Source organism: Bos javanicus, chromosome 5 (genome assembly GCF_032452875.1).
Source record: "Bos javanicus breed banteng chromosome 5, ARS-OSU_banteng_1.0, whole genome shotgun sequence".
Classification (NCBI taxonomy): Eukaryota; Metazoa; Chordata; class Mammalia; order Artiodactyla; family Bovidae; genus Bos; species Bos javanicus.
The window spans coordinates 111325722-111345745 of NC_083872.1; the positions used below are offsets into that span (position 1 = coordinate 111325722).

Below are 20024 nucleotides of genomic sequence, written 5' to 3' on the forward strand. Positions count from 1 at the left end.
CAGACGCACCAGGAGCAAAGCTATGGCAAGCATGCAGGTGAAGGACTTCCTTGGTGGTCTCGTGGTTTAGATTCTGCGCTTTCACTTCGGGGGTGCACAGGGTCGATCCCTGGTCGGGGATCTAGGAGCAGCTAAAAATAAATAAATAAAGCAACAACGGCTATTTAAAACAAAAAAGAATGCAGGTGAGAGCCATGGAGGGGTGAGAGGCAACTGGGGAGCCCCAGGACCCTCTGCTGTGGGAGGAGCATGGGAGAATTGGGGGAGGGGCCTCTGAAGGGCCTCAGCTGGCCCCCAATCCTTTGAGGACCCAATAACAGCCATGGGCCCGCTCCCACAAAAGCACACAGGTGTGCACGCACACGTCCACAAGCCACATGTGCTCATACACATTCACACGCGCAAGCACAAAATCACATCCACGTGCGGGTATACCCATACCCATGTTCACCCACATGTGTGCACACTCACAAACACACACCATGCCACAGGAAATTTTAGGAGACTCCTGGACCCCCTGACCTCCCAGGTAATAGACTCCTGTCTAATCTATCCCCTCCTCTTGACAAGTATGGAAACTGAGGTTTGCAGAGAGAAAGGGGACTTATTGAAAGTCATCCAGGCAGAGAGGTTCTAACCAGCAGCATTTGGCCCAGACAAGACTAGACTCCCTGCCGTGGAGCTCTCTGTCCCCCTGAACTGAGCAGGGTGACCCATCTCATGTTTATGCCCTAAGAGCTCACCAGGAGGCCAGTCATGGAGGTCAGAACATCAGACAGGAAGTGCTGAGGGGCCTAAGAGGGCCCTGGACACCCATAGTGGGCCATGAAGGTGAACTTCAGGAAGGGGAAGTCGGAGAAGATTCCATGGAGAGGAGGCATTTGTAACCTCACCCTGGAGGACCGGATGGGTGGAATAAATACTTAGAGATGAGGCTGGGGAGGGCATTGCAGGCAGAGTCCGTACCACCAGAGGCCTTGAGGTGGAGACTACAAATCAGGCATGAGCAAGGCCTCTGGAAACCAGAGAGGCTTTCAGGGTTAGGGGTTATGTGGGTTGGGTCTTGAAGGATGAGTAGGAGTTTTTTCAGAGAGGCTCTCTGGGCAGGCTGGAGAAACTGCAAGCATTTCAGAGAGCTGCTTGCTGTGTGCTTGGGAGATGGGCTCAGTAATGAATGAATGAATGAATGGAGTGCATGTAGGGGAGGGTAGGAGAGCCAGTCCGGTGACTTCATGTGGCAGGTGATGAGGAAGGAAGGGGACTAATATCCTGCTCCTGCTGCTAACCCACATGCTCTCAGGCGGCCATCTCATGCCCATTACACAGATGAATAAGCTGAAGCTTCTTTTTTCTTTGGCTGCACCACTGTGAGGCTTGCAGGATCAGTCCCAACCACCGGACAGCCAGGGAATTCCCTAAGCCATAGCTTTGAGCCAGCTCATACTGCCTATGGCATCACCAGGCTCCTGGCCCCTGAGGAGCCTTGGCAGGGCAGGTGTTTGGGCCTCATCACGGCTCAGGGGACTTCTCACCTGGAGACCCAGGGCCAAGTGAAGGAGAAGGGGAACATAGCTCCCACTGGTCAGGCAGCAGCTGCCAAAAGGGATAACAGACCTAGCAATTGTTCCCAGAGCCAAACAGGCCCCAGGTGAAAGGGGACAGCAGATCTGTAAGGTGACACCTGTCTTGGGTAGATAATCTTGTACCCAGACCTCTCTCAGCTTCAGGCTCCCACAGCCTCCTTGTCAGGTGGCCTGGCCCCAAGGGAAGGGTGGGGAGGGAGGAGCACTTTCCAAGCCTCTGCCTCCCCAACACCCCCTTTGATGGTGTGGAGACAGGAGAGGAAGTGAGCAAGTGGGAGGGAGAGGATGGAACTGTCCAGGTTCCACTGATATCAATGTGATGACTGGGCAGCAATCATTCCCATTTTCTGGATGAGGAAATGGAGGCTTAGTGCAGTGACATGATTATAACAGGTAGAGAAGCTGATTAGAGCCCAGGTCTCTTTTATTTATTTATTTGGCTGCACTAGGTTTTAATTGCAGCATGTGGGATCTTTGATATTCATTGCAGCATGCGTGATCTTTTTTAAAAATTAATTTTTATTTATTATTTTTGGTTGTGTTTGGTCTTCGTTGCTGCACATAGGCTTTCTCTAATTGCGGCAAGCCGGGGCTGCTCTGGGTTATGCGGGCTTCTCACTGGTGGCATGTCTTGTTTTGGATCATGCTTTGGTAGTTGTGGCTCCCAGGCTCTAGAGCAAAGGTGCAATAGTTGTGGAGCACGGGCTTAGCTGCTCCACAGCATGCGGGAACCTTCCTGCACCAGAGATTGAACCTGTGTCTCGTGCATTGGCAGGAGGACGCTTTACCACTGAGACATCAGGGAAGCCCCTCTGAGTGGCCTTATGAAGGAAACGTCCTTATTCCCATTTTACAAACGAGGAAACTGAGGTTTAAGTCATCGACACAAAAACTCAGACTGAAGCCAGATGTCTCTGGTTCCTGAACCCAGTTACCACCACGCAGTGATCTGCCCACACCCTTATCTCTCACTCGGCCCCACAGGGAGGGCCTGGGGGGCTCAATGATAGATGACCACATCTATTTTGCACATCGTTAAAAAAAAAAAAAAAAAAAAGGAGTCAAGCTACAAGTGTGATGAATTAGTTTTTAGGTCACAGCAAAATGGCTTCACACCAAATGAGCTGCATTAAAAAAAAGTGTCACAAGGGTAAAATCCTTACATAGAGGGGATCTGGGAGGCCTGGGCTGGGGCTAGGAAGCTTCCTTTCCACTGGCCACCCTTCAATAATTTTCAGATTTGTACTGTGTGAAATTATTCTCTACCCACCCAAATCAGTTAAATGATTTCAAAGGACAAAAGGCATATTTGTGGCTCAGGGCTTGATTTGGAATTGTGGGGCTTGTGGTCTTGTGGGGCGCCAACGTTTGTCAGAGGCAGAAAGAGCACACATTAGGTGACAGATGAAGGCTATGGACCAGCTGCCAGGAGCATCCTGGCAAAGAGAGTGAAGACTGAGAAAGCCCCATAAACCTGAACTTGAGCCTGGGCACGTCACTTCACCTCCTCCCCTTTGCTGGGAGCTGTGAAAAGTGAGGGATGTGATATTTTGTGCCCAGCTTGGTGCTGGGCCAGCATCCAGGTTTCTGGAGAAGTTCGCTGGGGGAGCCAGACCTGCAACAGGGCTTCTCTTTTGGGCCGAGGGATGTCCACAGTGCTGCAGGAGGCCGTGGGAGAAGATTCTCCTGCGGAACATGGCTGGGCAAGGAAAAGTGTCTCTAAGAGGGTCCTTTCCAGATGGCAGGAATCCCCAGGCAGAGGTGGAGTGATGGCCACGGCAAGGTGGAGGTGAGTGTGTGTGAACAGTAGTGAGGATTCTGTAGGGATTGAGCAACAAGGGCAGAGAGTCTGCTAGCAAGGCAAGTGGGGGAGAAGCGAAGGCTGACTTTTTTTTTTTTTTTTTAACATTACTTAATTGTCACTTGTTGCAATGCACTTTATCTATTTGACTTCCCCTGGTCTTAGTTGCAGCATGTGGGATCTTTAGTTGCAGCATGAGAACTCATTTGTGAAATGTGGAATCTAGTTCCCTGACCTGGAATCGAACCTCGGGCCCCTGCATTCGGAACACAGAGTCTTAGCCAATGAACCAACAGAGAAGTCTCAAGACATATTTTCAGGGTAGAATAGTTGGGATCTGGGTGGGGGAGCTAGTGACAGAGTAACTGAAGCAGGTGAGTCATGCAGATGATACATAAGGCATAGTGTGGCTTCCCTGATGGCTCAGAGGGTAAAGAATCTGCCTGCAGTGCAGGAGACTCGCATTTGATCTCTGGGTCAAGAAAATCCCCTGGAGGAGGGCATGGTGACCCACTCCACTATTCTGGCCTGGGAAATCCAAAGGACAGAGTAGCCTGGTACAGTCCATGGGGTCATAAAGAGTTGGACAAGACTGATTGACTAAAGTTTCTTTTTTTTTTTTTTTTTTAAGAGTAGTGCCAGCTAGGAATGGTTTTTACATTTCCAAGTGGTTGGAGTAAAAAATCAAAAGAATAATGGTTTACCTTGAGTGTCCCTAAATAAAGTTTTCTTAGAACACAGTCATACTCATTCCTGTACACAATATCTATGGTTGATTTTATGCCACAATGGCAGAGTAGAGTAGTTGAGACAGAGACCCTATGAGCAACAAAGCCTAAAATATTTACTATATCGCCCTTGCAGACAATAGTTTGCTCATTTTGGGCTTAGAGGGTACTAACCGGCAGAGGTAAATAGCAGAAGGTCTATGTCACGAAGGCCTCCTTTTCTTCTCAAGAACTGAGCTTAAGCTGAAAGCAAGTGGGAGCCATCAGGTGTTCAGGGAGGAGAGTGTCCTGCTCAAGTAAATGTTGGACAAGATTGACTGGCTGCTTAGCAAGAATCGACAAAGGTAGGCGAGGAGCACCTGAACCAGGAAGAACAGCAGGAGAGGGCTCCAAAGGCCCTTGGGGCTGCTCTTGAGAACCTTGTGGGTGCTTAGCCTGCAGGCAGCTCACTGCCCTCCCGGTGCCGTCGCCGCTGGTCCACAGCGAGGCTGCTGCATACCTGCACCCGCTTACACACATAGGCGGAAGTGATTGCTAGCGGGGCTCACATGAGCGGAAGCGGAAGCCCACGGCCCTGGAAGGGCGGGAAGGACGCGGAGGCCGCCTCGAGCCCCGTGCACAAGCATGAGGAGACAAGGTGTGAAATGGTGGGCGCTCGGAGAACCGCTGCTGGTTGTGCACCAGAAGAGGAGACGCAGGAGGTGGGCAGGACCATTGGGCTTTGAGTGCCCGCCGAGGGGGATGGGGTGGGGGTGGGGAGCAAAGTCCTCCACCGGGAGTCAGTGGGCCAGGCCTGGAATAGAGGGAGCACAGAATTGCATTGGTCATATGCCTGGATGGAGGGGTCAGAAGGATACAGGCGGGACAAGGCCCAAGGCCCAAGGCCCACAGGCCAGTGTACATCGGCGATCTTTACAAACACACAGACGTGTAGAAGTGGTCACAGGCCCGCAGCGATACATACAACACAATACCAGGCCCTTTGCACACGGTCACAGCAGCGTATACACATCATCACAGCCGCCCAGGACCAGGCACGCAGACAACACAAGACCCAGACGGCTCTCTGCATGGTCACAGATGTGTGCACGCAAACACTATCCAGGTACACGCAGGCACAGCGGCTGGGATCCACGCCCATGTACACACAGGAACAGACTCGGGTACACGCCTGGGTCACCCAGACCCATACATACGGCAAAACAGACACATGCATCCACGCACAACAGAATCGGACACGCAGACGCATGCACATGCCAGACACGCACACACTCTGACCCGCTCCGCCTCTCATCTCCTACACACACACACACACACACACACACACACACACACACGCACAGGACGCACCGGGCCGTGGGTTGGCGCACGCACGGTCACAGGCAGGATCTCGCGCGCCTGGGCGCGCGCGCGCACACACACACACACACACACACACACATTTGATCGCACACGCGGGAGGCGCAGAGCAGCGGCGGCCTGAGACTGCGGTCCTAGGCGTCCCCGGCCCCGCGCGGCGAGCGGAGCCCGGCTGGCGGCGGAGGGAAGGGGGCGCCGGTGGGGGCGGGGCGGGGGCCGGAGCCGCCCGAGCCCGGCCGGAGCTGCCCCTCTACGCGCCGCGCTCGGGCCTCGCCTCCGCACCCCCCGCCTGCCTCCCGTGGGGCCCTCCCCCGCCGGGGTCCGCTCGCCGGGTCCCCGCCGCGGCCCCCGGGTGCAGACAGGCGGCCGCGCCGGGCCCGTGGGACGGGTTGGAGGTGGGGGCGGGGGCGACGGGGCGGGGATCAGGGCCGGGCCGGGGCCGCGCTGCCTGCGATGCCGGGCGCCCGCCGCAGCCGCCGCCGCCGGAGCCCGGGATGGGGCGAGAGGTTGCGGCGAACGCCAGCATCTCCCCGCCGGGGGCCCCGGGGGCCGCGGAGCCGCCGCCGCCGCTGCTGCTGCCGCCGCCGCTGAGACCCGGCGGGCGATGGGTGAGTTGACCCTGGTGTCCTGGGGGCCCGCGTCGCAGCCCCCCGCACCCCGGCACTCCTGGCCCTGCGCCTCCTCCTCCGCGCTCGCTGTGCCCCCCGCCCCAGTCACAGCTCCCACAGCCCCCATCCCCGAGCGTGACCTTTGGGGGCGGGGGCGGGAACACCAGGCTGGGGGGTCTGGGTGGGGGCCGAGATGGGGGGCGGATGCTGGGGCGGCTACTCAGCTCTGGCACCCCCTCCCCCAACCTGGCTGCTCAGCTGAGCTTTCTGTGGCCCGGGAGGGCAAAGCCTCATTCCCTCGACCCCCCCACTCCCCTGACCCCCGGCCTGGGCAGGGGGCGTCCCCGAGGCGCTGGGTTTGAGCTAGGCTTTGTGCACCGCGCCCCTGACAAACCTCCCGCGCGCCGCGAGGCTGGGGGTGGGAGGCCTCGGCTCCCGCCTTCCCCTACCCCCCGACCCCGGGCTGCGGCGCGGCCGCGGCCGAGGCCCTGGCGCTGTCGGGGTGCTGGGCGGATGCGGAGGCCGGGATCAGACCGAGGGAGGTGGAGAAAGAACCCCAACCCTTTCTGGTGGGGGGGCTCCCGCTCTTTCCACCGCACTGCCCAGGGCGGGGGAGGGAACGTGGCTGGGGGAGGGTGCTATAAATATCTGCAAATAGTGGGTTCTGGAACCGGGGGTGGGGAGGGGACTGCACCTGGGTTGTATTGGGGAGGGGGGTCTGTGCTTGAGCTGGAGTGCCAGAGAGGCAGAGATGGGTCTCAGCCAGCCCTAGTGACCTGAGGTCGGGTGACTCTAGGCTCCAGGAGACTTCCTAGAGGTGGGCAGGACCACTGCCCCAGTGAGCTCTCTCTCTGGTCCCCAAGCCCGGCTCTCTCTGGGTCCACATAGCACTCCACTCCTGGGCCACCAGCCCAGATCTGCCTCGATGGGGAAGACTTGTGTCACCTCCCGGGCAGTTACTAAAAATCCAGGCAATGGGCCAAGCCTGGGGATGGAAGGAAGAGTAAGACAAGTTCCTCCCCCCACCTCACCCCACTCCCCCCAATGCCTCACCGGGCGGAGCTGACCATTCTGCAGGGTTATCAATGTTTCTGCCAGCTGAAGAGATAGACACAGGCTCCTGGGAAAGTTTGAAAAAGGGGCCCCCAGCACCGCCCTCCCCCCCCCACCCCCGGGGGAGAGAGAACTTGCTGAAAGACATAAAAGGAAGCTAGAAGGATTTGCTTGGGAGAGAAAGTGGGAAGGGTATTCTGGGCAGAGGGATGGATAAGGCAAGGCTCCAAGATGTGCTGAGTGTATGCGAGAGCTGGAGGTGGGGGACAGCCAAAGCCCTGCTGGGGGCTGCCATGAGAAGCCACTGAAGAGAGAAGAGGCGAGGCTGGAGGAAAAGGAAGGCCAGGTGGAGGCGAGGTGGTGGGCCACCCCAGGGAGCTGGCATGAGGACAGCAAGGAGCCTGGCTGGGATGGCACCGGCTGGCCCAGCTGACCCCCTGCTGCAGGTCTGCCTAGCGCCCTTGATGTGGTCAGGGCTGCTTGACATTGCTGATCACTTTCACTGAGATAGCCGGACCACCTCGGCCGGACAGCCTTCTGAACCTCAGTTTCCATGTCTGACAAATGGGGAGATTCCTTCACTGAGTTGTGGCAAGGACTGCATGAGATGCTGTGTCTACATGTACAGGTATGCCCAGCACCTGAGAAGCACCTAGGAAACAGCTGGCAGCTCCATGGGTATTTTCACCTGTGTAACAGGGACGCTGATACCAGCTGGCAGGTCATGTCCACTTCATGGTGGTTGTGACCAGGAGGAAGCTGAGGCTTGGGGGAGCTGAGTGTCCCTGTCCTCCTCGGAGGAGACAAAAGTAGCAGTGAAGAGTGACCCAGGCAGGGTGGTCTGCATGGACAGCCTCCTTTTGCCTGTGTAGACACCCACCACCTTCTGGCCCCTGGCCAGGTCGAGCAGGGGACTCTGCTCTGCTCCCCAAGGCCAATTTTTGTTCTCCATGCCACCGCACGGTACACCCCTTCCCAGCTCTCTAGTCTACCACATGGGATCAGGGCTCCCTTCCAGAAGTTTCTTCAGATATTCTGGCCAACAGCATGATGTCCTCCTGCGAGGGGCGCTTTCCTGGGCAGCCTGGTGGAGAGGACAGAGGCCTTGCCCACCAGAGATTCAAATTGAGTTGGGCAGCAGATACCCCTGGGCACATGGGCACAGATACCCATGGTCTGCCTAGCTCTGTGCTGGCTGCTGGCAGGTAGGGAGCAGTCTCGATAATTGTGCCATGAGGCAGTCAAGTGCAGAAAGAGCAAGAATTTCAGATCCAGCGGCCCAGGTTCGGACTCTGATCCCGTCACTTCTTACACATGACAGTAGGCTAGTGACTCTGTCTCCCTGTGCCTCAGTTTCCTCGTCTCTAAAGTGGGGGAGATGCACACTATTGCTCTTTGAAGAGCTCCGTTCAGTTTCCAGTGGGCGTTCGCTGCCCCACTTCTAGAATGAGTCTCCCTATTCGCCTAGCCTGCCACAGTCGATGTGTGGTCCACTTTCTTGTTGTCTTCCCCTCTGTCTGTGAGTCCCCATGGGCTGGGTCCTGCCTCTCTGTACCCATTTCTTGGAGAAGGCAATGGCACCCTACTCCAGTACTCTTGCCTGGAAAATCCCATGGACGGAGGAGCCTGGTGGGCTGCAGTCCATGGGGGTCACTGGGAGACAGGCACGACTGAGCGACTTCACTTTCACTTTTCACTTTCATGCATTGGAGAAGGAAATGGCAACCCACTCCAGTGTTCTTGCCTGGAGAATCCCAGGGACGGTGGAGCCTGGTGGGCTGCCGTCTCTGGGGTCGCACAGAGTCGGACACGACTGAAGCAACTTAGCAGCAGCAGCAGCAGCAGCACCCATTTCTTGGGCATGGGGGGCAGTGGTCTGCTGGCTCACCGATGAGCAGTGCTGGCCAGTTTTACGTGGTGTAAATCTTCCCAGCAGGACTGATTTCAAGCTGCCAACAGTTTAACAGTCTCACCATGGGAGCCGGTACAGCACCCAGGCATTCAGTAGGTGCTTAATAAATAACAGTAGAATAAGGAGGAAGGTCCCCAGGAGCTGTTGGTCAGATAGACTTGGGGAGCGGCCACCTGATTCTGGAGCTGAGGAGGGCTTGTTGGAGGGCACTGGATAGGTTGAGGGTGGGCGAGAGACTACCCTGAGTAAGCAGCCACAGGGAGGAGGGGAGGGGGAATGGCGGGTGTCTCCTTCCCTCCACACCTCTGAGCCTGCCTCTCTCCTCTCTAACCTCTTCTCCTCCCAGGGACTCCCCTCGACCTTGGCCTGGGCCTTAGTGTAGAGTGGCCCTGCTGGAGCCCATGCTTTAGCCTAACAGAGCTCTGAGATGTGGTCCACACAGGCCCCAAACCTCAGATTCTATTCCTTTGCTTATGCTGTTCTCACCACCTGAATGTCTGTTCCACCTTCTGTCCCCTGGCACTCTGTCACTCACCAGAGGCCTCCGCGTGATGCCAGCGTGTTTGTTATTGTGTGTTTAGCCCCGTGGACCTACAGGAGCACGAATGAATGAATGAATGAATGCGTGATTCTCAGCCAGGGGAACATTCCACCTATTCCTCCTCCTCCTCCATCCCTGATCAAGGACACTGAAGCTCCAGTGGGCAGCCTCACTCGCAGCAGAATGGCACAGGGACCTTGCTTGTCCCCACTTCCCAGAAGGGGAAAGAGGCTTCAGGAAGGGGCGAGAACTTCCCAAGGGCTGGAAGCAGGCCTGGGCGGGTGGAAGGGTAGTGGGCCACCCTCGCATCGTCTAGAATAGGCTGACCAGGGGCCCAAGACCTTGCTCGTAATCCAGAAAGTTAACGGAATACTTTTCCTTACATTGCTGAAATTCTCCTGTGGGCTCACTTCTTTTCATCCTTTCTATAAAAATAAAATCAGAACAATAGGAATCATTCACACACCTAATTACTCTGTTGTCTTATGAGTTTAGAGCTTCTTTGGCTAAGACTTTGGTTCCCACCGAAGTGGGAATCCCGGGGGTGGGGTGGGGTGGGGTGCGGGGTGAAGGCCAGGACAGAAGGTAGGAGTCTGTGCTGATGCTGGGGTCTCCTGAGGGCCCGGCCTCTGGCTACCCCTCTAGGCAGGCCAGGAATTTCCCAGAAGGAGCAGGCCAGGCGGTCTGAGGTCTGACCAAGGGAGGGTGGCCAGAGGCCGTCTCTGAGAGTCTGGATGCCAGAGACCCGCGATGGAGGACTTTGCAGTCATAATAATTTGCAGCTATTTATCGAGCACTTACTATGTGCTGGGCTCTGGGCCAGAGCACTTTGTCTGCATTATCTCAGAGACACCTCCTAACTTCCCACGAGGTAGGTACTATTATTATCCTATTTGGCAATGCGAAGGGGCTGGGGACCCAGGGCCGGGAAGTGGCAGGGCTGGGATCCATCATATCCAGCCTGTAGGTCCCCAGCCTGTAGGATGGGGCTGCTTGTCCAGGCCCTTCCATCACCCAGAGATGACTTCTGTGTGCGGCTCGGACGCCTTGGACTGCCGCCTCCCCCACCCCGCCCTCTGTGGGGGCCCTGGGGCTGCCCTGCTTCCTTCTCATAGGCCTGGGACCCTGCCTCAGGAAGGCCCGCTCAGCCTTGCCTGGGCACCAGGGGGATAGTATGCATTTTCCGGGCTCCCCTCCCCACCCCACCGAGTCAGAATCCCACCCTGGGAGGGAGGGTTGGAAATCTATGGTTTTGAATCTCCTGGAGATTCTGAGGCCTGTGGACTCCAGGAACCACTGCTTGGCCCCACGAATTCCATGCTGCCTTAGGAGACCCCTTTAGCCTCTGTGACTCAGCTGCTTCCTGTGTTCTCTCTGCTCCCACCCCTCCCATCCCTCCTTTCCCAAGCCCATTGCTTTTATCTCAGCACCTGCTGCTGCCACCTCCTCGAGGGAATAGGTCCCAGGCTGACTGTGGAACACCCCAGAGCTTGCTTAGCACTTTGCACAAGCCCCTCGTGGCTGCCTTCCTCTTCTACTGGGGGCCCGGCACTTGGTCTGGGTGAATCGAGGTGACTGGGAAGAAGGACTGGGGAGGGGAGCTGCCCATTAAGTGAGGGGCACTGGTTCCTGAGCTGGGCACACGGGCACTCTCTGGGGGGCTGGCACTGTGCCTCACATGAGGAGGCACTTGAAAAGTATTTAAGTGTTTGCTGAATGGTGATTTTGAGAATGGAGAGTGAGGGCCACTTCTGGAAACAAGGCAGATTAGCCGGTTTAGGTGAATGGTGGAGAAGGTGCCTTCCCGACCATCACCTGGGACTGTGCGTGTGTCACAACTCATGTTTATGGCACGAATGGGGAGGAGACGCTGGTGCTTTCTGGCGTGATTTCGTTTCAGCATCTCAGGGGCGCTGCACCAGCTCTCGCCCCGACCCAGACGAGCAGCGCCAGGGCCGGCTCCCCCTCCGGCCTGTCCTGGTGCTGTCCCTCTGTCTGCAAGTGCCCTTCCTCTCCTCTCCTGACTCATCCATCCTATAAGACTCCTCCAGGAAGCCACGCGGCGCTCCTACTACCCAGATTCCTGTCTGTCTGCCTGGGAGGAGACCCTTGTGCAGGGAGGTCTGTTGAGGGCCTGGTTGGAGGGGAGGATGCCAGTGGAGTGGAACAGAGAGGACTGGTCGAGGGGCTGGGGTAGAGGTCACCAGGGGCAGCCGAGGGGCTTGCTCTGCTGTTCATGTGTCCAAGTGGCAAAGGGAGGGGGGTACAGAAAAGGTCAAGGGGCCTCCTGGCACGGCTCCTGGAAGCAGCTGTGAAGCACAGTCCAGCCAGGTGACAGTCACCTCAGCCTAGAGAGGAGGCCGCCCATTTCACAGAGGGGACGTTGAGTCCTGGGGCGCTTGGCACTGACCCAGAGCTTTGTGGTCTCTAGGAGGAGCGCCCAGGACTGTGGGTTTGCACCCCGCCCCCATTCCTTTCCCACACTGGAGTGTTTCTCAGTGAGGTCCTGGTCAGGGGGTGGATGAAAAGGAGGCCAGGAGAGCAGAGTCCCCTGGCCTGCCCTCTGGTCCTCTGGCTTGGAGACAACGCTCCTTAGGAAAAATGTGTGTTGCCCCCAAACTGGCAGGAAATCCATGCCAATAGTTCATTCCAGCAAAAAGGTGCTCAGGAAAAAAGTTTACAAGAACTTAGGCTACAATGTTAGCCCAGGGGTGGCAGGTTGATGAGTGGTATCATCCTGTCTCTTTCGCTGTGATGTCTCGATTCCCCAGAATGTACGAGAAACCTTTAGAACCAGGAAGATGAAGTTAGGTTCTAAGAGAGAGAAGAAAAGGGGCTGTGAGAACAGCCAGCTCCCCATTTGTTGGGTTCTGGGGTCCCTGCTCATGAGTAGCCTCCAGGGAGGCTGGCTGTGGGGTCTCAGGGTAGGAGTTGCCCGGCCCCAGGGACATCCCCCAGCATAGGTGCACTGGTGCACACAGCTTCCTTCTCTCTCATCCCTGGAGACTGGGTCTGTGAGAGTCCAGGCCAGGGGGTATTGGGATGCTGCACCTCGAGAATTCTGTCCACACCTCCGACCTCCTTCCTGTGGCCCCAGTCCAGCCTTTGCACCTCTTCCCCTGCGCACCCCACATTTCTGCCTTGGGGCCATTACTGTGCTGGACTCTTCATCTGGAAAGCCAGCTAGCTCCACCCAGATGTTGCCATTCACCTAGGAAGCCACCTCTGCCCCTTCCAACCAGAGGCACCCCTAGGGCTGTAGACATTACTGCCCCCCCAGCCCCTGTGCCCAGTGTCTTCCTGACTGACCCTGTCCCTAAGCGCATTTCCGGCAGTCCTTCTGAGCCATAGTCAAGTTCTCACCTGTGGTCACGGGCTTCCTAATGACAGCTGAGCCCCGATTCCAAGTGGGAACTCGATCTCTGTCTCTGCCACGGCCCCCTGACTCTGTCCTTGGTACAGAGCACTCGTTCATCCATTTAGCACTTGATCATGGGGTGTCTTCTCTGTGCCAGGGGCTGGGCTGCGTGCCAGGGAAGGGTGTGATCATGTCTGTGTTTTTGTGCATTTTTTTTTTTTTTTGCGAGTTACCTACGCACACACACAGCAGGAGCCCCTCCATCATATGAATGCATGTCCCTTAGGCTGTGCCCGTGTGTAATCCTGCCAGTCCCGAGCATGCCTAGCTAATTCATTCAGCAAGCTTTTATTCAGTGCCCACAAGGAGGTGCCAGGCCATGACCCAGAAGCCGAGTGCCCCAAGGTCTCTGCCCTTGTGAAGTGCCTGTCTCGTGGGGCCATTATAGAGCGGGCTAGTGGGGAAGGGGGCCCAGCGTGCATGGGGGGTGGTCAGGACGGCATCTTGGGGTGACAAGGAGAGGGTTGGGGAGGGGCATTCCTGCCGGGGCTGTGGGTGTGCTCTGTGATCCCACCATGGCCCTGGGAGCCCAAGCGGGCCCTCCTTGCTGCTTTCGCTGTTCTAGGACCACGGAGCCCTGGGCTGTGAGTGCCGCCACTGGTGCTAGGAGGAGGGCACAGTGCCCTGAAGAGGGAGCATGTTGGCTGGAGAGCCTGGGCTGCAGAACTTTCTCTCTTTTTTAAAAAATTAGTTTATTTATTTTTGGCTGCACTGGGTCTTCATTGCCGCAGGGATTTCTCTAGTTGGGATGTGCGGGCTTCCCGTCGTGGTGGCATGTCTTGCTGCGGAGCGTGGCCTCTGGTGCGCTGGCTTCAGCAGTTGCAGGACTCAGACTCAGTAGTTGTGCCACACGGGCTTGGTTGCTCCGCGGCCTGGGGAATCTTCCTGGACCGGGGATTGAACCCATGTCTCCTGCATCGGCAGGTGGATTCTTATCCACTGTACCACCCGGGCAGTCCCTCCAGCTACAAACTTTCTTTGAGAGGCGAGCCTTGGAACTAGAACCCAGAACACAGCACCCAGAAAGTAGAAACCTCCCCCGCCAAATTCAGACCAGGGAAACTAGAAGATAGAACTTGGAGCGGGAACATGGCGCAGCAAACCTAGAACGTGGCCTGTTGGAACGTGGAATGCTGATACGGGTCAAGCTGGAAGGTCATGTCTGCACCCCTAGGCGTCAGTGGGAAACTGAGGTCCAGAGAGGATGGGGCGGCCCTTGCCTTGGGGAGCAGCAGTGGGCATGCGCATGGCCTCCGCTGAGCCAGTCCCTTCCCGTGGCCTCCTTGGATGAGGCACGTCCCCTCTGTAAGCCTCGGTTTCCCCGTCTGTGAAGTGGGCTTGTGAAGATGAGCTAGGGCGAAGCACACCGCCTGCGAAGGGGATGCTGCTCGTGGTGCCCAGGGTTAGCGGAATTGCTGAGGCCTGGACCCCAGCCACCTGGCCCCGTCTCACCTGTGCTGATGTTTCTGTCGCTACTATTTCATCCCCTGTCTCCTACCCTGTGGTCAGCGGGAAATCTGAGCACCTGCTGGCCTGTTCCAGAATGCTCCGTGGGTCCAGCGGGCAGGAAGGACCAAGTCATTACTGGCAGGAACAGATTGGTAGCACCCATGAAATTAAGGAGCAGGGGCCCAGCGCCAGCAGCCCTGTGTGATATCCCCTCCAGTGGTGAGGGTTTACGGAGAGCGCCTGGTGGGGACAGTCAGGTCCTGACCCAGGGATGCTGTAGCCCCTCACAGGCCAGTTCGGACAGAGAAGAATCAGGGAGGGAAAAGAGAAAAGGCTCATTGTTCAGCCTCGAGGAGGCTCACCAGGTGCCCAGAGCTGCAGAGCCAACCAGCTGTGTACCTGCTCAGGACTGCGCCCAGCAGGAGGTTAATTATGCTGCTCAGGTTCCCTTGGCCGCTGGGCCAGGTGCAGCCCCCAAACCCTCCTGGGAGCCTTCAGGCAGCGTTACCAGCCTCCCTTTCAGGCCACCGACAAGCCTGGAGAGAGTGGGAGTTTTGCTTGGGGTCGCAGAGCTTGGGGTGGCAGAACCAGGCTCAAGCCCATTTCCTCCCTCAGCAGCAGCTGCTTGAGCACCTACTGTGTGCCAGACCTGGATCTGTACACTGAGCACCTACGTGGTGAGCCTGGTGGGAGGATCCTAACGTGCGGCTGCTTCACTTTGCACCTCCCTGCCCCTCCTCGCGGCCATCAGGCGGCTCGTTGCCCAGAGCGCCCTGAGGATGGGGTCGTGCCCTGTGTCCCCCTTACCACCTGCCCTTGGAGGGGACCCTGAGGATACACGCAGACGAGCCTCTTCACTGGGGCGTCCTGAGCCAGAGGTCATGTGGCAGGCAGAGCTAGGACTCGCAGCCACCTTTCCAAGCCCCCGACCAGGCCTGAGAGCCCAGCGGCACTAACTGAAAAGTAGTGTGTGGATTTGGGAGGCGAGGGGGGGGGTCTTTCACTCATTCGTTCTCCAAGCCTCTGTGGCAGGTGCTGGGCTGGAGCTAGGGACCCCGGGGTATCGGGGGGGCCAGGCCAGGGTCAGAGAGGCCTGGAGGAAGTCAAGTCCAGTTCTGCTGAACCCTCCTGATCCCCGGCATGGGGCCGGGGAGTGTAAGATTACACAGAAACTTGGAGCCTCCTGAGAGATCTGGACTTTATCCTGAGGCTGGGAGGGGCAGCGTCAGATGTGGCTCCTGCCTGGCTCCAGGGCACCTGGCTGGGAGCCCCCTCAGGAAGGCCACAGCTGTTGTCCAGGTGAGCACTGGCAGTGGCACGGCCAGTGGGGGACGGGCACAGGGTGAAGGGTGGGGCTCGAGAGGGTTCAGGGCACACGGTATAGACCCGCCTTGGTGACGGGTGTGTAGGATCAGTGAGAGGGAGGCTTTAGGGTGGCTCCTGGGGTCCTGGCATGGGCTCCCGGGTGGCAGCTCACATCACCGGCGGGGCACAGAAGGAGGCAAGTTGGTAACGGCCGCAGTTGTCCCCCTGTCCTGGGTGCCAGGCTCAGGTCACGGGTCATCGGCTCAGGTTGTTAGAACAACCGTTGGAGCGAGTTCTTTGTGCCGTCTCTTGCGGCCGAGGGTGGCACACAGGCATGATGGGAACTGACTGTAAAACCCTGCCCTCCCTGTGGCCCATCCGGGATCCCATGGAGTCTGCCCATCTGTGTCCCTCAGCCCAGCCGGCGCTCGGGCCTCCCGCGTACATGGGTGCACCCTGACGCCCGTACACATGGGGAGGTGCCCATGGGAGACCTTCCACTCCCACTGCCTAGGAACACGGGGACCAACCTCTGCCTCCGTCATGTGCCTAGGCACCCCCACCACCCTGGGCACGGGCCCCCTCTTGCCCCCCCACCCCCACAGCACAGGCACTCTCCCACCCCTACCTCCCAGGGTGTAACGCCTGGGACAAAGTTCCTCCAGCTGCAGCTTGACTCTCTCGCCCACCCAGCCTGAGCAAGAGAAAGCATCGTGAGGACAGAGAAGGGGTGGGGCGGACCCTCCCCTCCCCTCTCCTCCCCTCTGCTCTCCTCCCCTCCCTTCCCCCACTCTCAGGCCTTCTGGGCTGGAGATGGAGCTGAAGTGGCCCTTTGTACATTGTCCCTGGAGGATGGGCGAGCCTGAGCGGGAGGGGCTGGCACTGCCGGGGCTGCCTGCCTGGGAAGGATGGCGCTGATCTCAGTGGGGAGGGGGCAGGGGGCTTTCTCAGCACAGCGCAGAGCATCCTGCTAGGCGTGGAGTCTAGCACCACTTCCCATCCGGGTTCAGTACTCACTCAGCAGCTGTTGGTGAAGCTCCTGCTCCGGGGTGGGCTTTCCCTTAGGGAGTGGGGAGCAGCAGGGACCGGCGACTGTGGCCCATGGTGACCCTGCTCTCCTGTTGTTGACATTCCAAGGGAGCCGGGTGTGGGTTGGGGAGACAGACCACTAACACATAAACAAGGAGACAGACGGCTTCCGCAGTGGAGTGTTGTGGAGCCCGTGACCGGGGAGGGGACCACTGCTTTAGCTGGCTTTAGCGGGTTGGTCAGGAAGGCCCCTCTGAGCGGCAGCCGGCATGTGGAGATCCGAGGGAAGGGCATTCCGGGCGGAGGGAACAGCCAGGGTGAGGACCCTGAGACAGGTGAGCCTGGGGTGTGGAAGGGACGGGAGGCAGTGACTGTGGCTGGAGTCACGTGGACGAGGGACATGAGGTCAGCAAAGATGCAGGGACCAGATGGCCAGGGCCTGTGGGTACAGAAAGGAGTTGGGATTTTATTCTGAGTGCGATGAGGGTTCAGAGCAGGGGGATGTGGCCCGATGGGGCCTTTGCAGTGACAGAACTGGTGGGGCTCAATGCCAAAGGAAAATGTAGGGCCCTTTGTTCAAAAATCGAGAATTTCAAGAGAGGGGACTTCCCTGGCAGTCCAGTGGTTAGGACTCTGTGTTTTCACTGCAGGAGGGGATGGGTTCAGTCCCTGGCTGGGAAACTAAGATCCCACATGCCCGGAGGTGGCCAAAAAAAGAAAAAAAATTCAAGATGGAAAAAGATACAGGCAAGAGGGAGACCAGTGAGGAGGAAGAGGAGGAGGGGACTATCAGAGAGAAGTGCCAGCTGCCCTACCAGCATCCCTGCCAGGCCATCCAGGCACACGGAGGGCATGTGGAGAGCGGGCATTGACCCCAGTCTGGAAGCTCAGCAGACTGGTCTCTCTCTTTGGGTGTTATCCTGTTTAATCCTCCTAGGGTAAGGGGCTGGGGTGGTCCCACATTGCAGATGGGGGACTCTGAGGTTCAGGGATATTAAGTGACCTGCCCAGGATCGCACAGGAGTGCGAAGGCACAGGGGCCGGATTTGAGAACAGTGCCTCTGGATTCTGGATCTTGGGCAGCTGCTGCCCAAATCACAGTGCCCTGACCCACCTCCTGAGAGATGGGGCTGGGGGCATCTCCTACTGTGCTGGGCCTGGAAATGAGTTTGCGCTCTCATAGAGGCAGAAGGTGCTCAGCCCCAGCCTGACTGGCCTTGCTTCTCCTCGCTGTGAGCCTAATCTCTGTTCTGCAAATGTGGACACTGAGGCAGGGCAGGGCCATCTGCTCTGGTCACCCTCTTGTCCTGACGGGCCAGGGTGGGTCATTTGGGTCTGGAAGGACGAGTGGCTGGGAGGTGGGCCAAGAGCTGCAGGCCCGAGATGCAGGGGTCTCTGGGGAGTCTCCTCCCCACTGGCTTTGGTGGGCTCCATAAAGATATGGGTAAACTCTGGTGATGGGAGTTGGTGATGGACAGGGGAGGCTTGGCATGCTGCAGTCCATGGGGTCGCAAAGAGTTGGACACGACTGAGCGACTGAACTGAACTGATAAAGATATGAGCAATAGGCCTGCGTGAAGCGGGCTTCTGGCCACATTCCGTGAAGGCCGGGCAGCGTGTTCCTGTCCTATACTGGAAGGAGCTGAGTTCTTCTCCATCCTTCAATCAGAAGCTCTATTAATGATTAATAGCCTGCCTGAGTTATTATTGCAGGCCTGCGCTCCCCTCCCTGCTGCCTTGGCCCCACGCTGGCTGGACCCTGGCCTCCTCCCGCCTTCCTCCCCCTTCCAGCACCACATGGCACTGCCTCTCCCAGCCCCGTCTCTCTCTGCAGAGAGAATCCGGCCCGGAGCCCTTGGTCCGCCCCCCACGTGGGGCTGTCCTCTCACTCGGGCCTTCAGCCACCCGACTGGGTGGGGCTGACCCTGCGTGACAGAGAGGGACATGGGCACAGTGGGGCTGTGGGGCAGACAGACAGAGCGACAGGGCGGTTCCCTCAGGCAGATGGGGCTCCTGAGCAGGCGGGGGTCGAGGCCCCCCGACCCCTGCTGAGAGACGAAGGCTAACCTGGGGGTGCATGGAGGGGGAGAAGGGAGTCCCGGGGTGGGGGGCAGTGCGTTTAAAGGCGTCTAACGCATCCCACCTCCAGCAGCACCAACGCTGGCAGTTCTGCCGGCCACGCTCCTCCGGAGCCAGGGCCTGCTTCATGTCTTGACCCGCTCTGGAGGACCCTGGAGAGGCCCATTCCTAACACAGAGAACTAAGGCCCTGGCCAGCATGGACTTGGACATGGAGCCAGGCAGTAGAGTAGCTCGCTGATTTCTGATCCGAGGCCATCCGCAGCGAGGCCCTTCACCCTTGCCTGCTCCCACCCCAGGGCGGAGCGCTGGGCCCCGTCCAGGTGAACAGCACAGGTCCTCTGAGGGGCAGAGTTGGATCCAGATCCCGGTCCCCACTTCGTCTGGGACACTGGCTGCCGCCAGTGGAGCAAGCCTGCTTCCGAGCTCTCCTGTGTCTACCTCCACCGTGTCCCATCCGCGTCCCACTGGACACGCCCAGCAGCCTCTGGGAGTCAGGGCGGTATCAGTTCAGTCGCTTAGTCGTGTCCGACTCTCTGCGACCCCATAGACTGCAGCACACCAGGCCTCCCTGTCCATCACCCACTCCTGGAGTTTACTCAGACTCATGTCCATTGAGTCAGTCCTGGGAATCAGGGTAGGATTCACAGTGACCTTCCACCCAGAGAGGGAACAGGGCGAGGCCCCAGAGGAGCTGGGCTTGCAGTTTCCTGAGTGCAGGGTACCAGCAGGCCCCTCACCTGCGAGATGGAAACCCCAGGTCCTCCTCCTCCTGGCTCTGGGGAGCGGCTCCGCCAGGGTGGGGCTGCCTCACCCTGCCCCGCCACCTGGTTATCTGTTTGCACCTCAGTAGATGAGGAGACTGAGGCCTGGACAAGTGGGAGGAGGTGGAGCCAGGAAGCCAGGCCCTTTGAAGGGCAGAGCTGGCGCCAGGCCAGGCCAAGGCCGACTCATCACGTAGCCACCTACCTGCTTGGCCTGGGGGGTGGGGAACCGTCCTCAGGGAGGAAGCAGCTGCCTTCCCGCCATGTGGGCTGGGCACTGGGTTGGGCAGCGCCTTGCAGCCGCTGGGACGGGACACTGCCTCACCTGTGGCTTGCCACCCTGGGGTCCGAGGCAGGTACCGGGTCAGGTGAGGGGAATGTGGGCCTGGGGGCTCC

General features: G+C 58.3%; 1 protein-coding gene across 5 annotated transcripts in view; it reads left to right on the forward strand.

The window, feature by feature from the left end:
- The window catches only part of MGAT3 (beta-1,4-mannosyl-glycoprotein 4-beta-N-acetylglucosaminyltransferase), a 39080-nt gene that overhangs the window by 2368 nt on the left and 16688 nt on the right, over positions 1–20024 (forward strand). Inside the window, exon 1 of one of the 5 annotated variants that reach the window (XM_061418585.1) lies at positions 6000–6079. The exons of 1 other annotated variant lie outside the window; for it this stretch is intronic. The gene's annotated coding sequence lies outside the window, so the exon portion shown is untranslated. 3 more of the 5 variants (XM_061418587.1, XM_061418586.1, XM_061418588.1) reach the window with 3 other exon arrangements.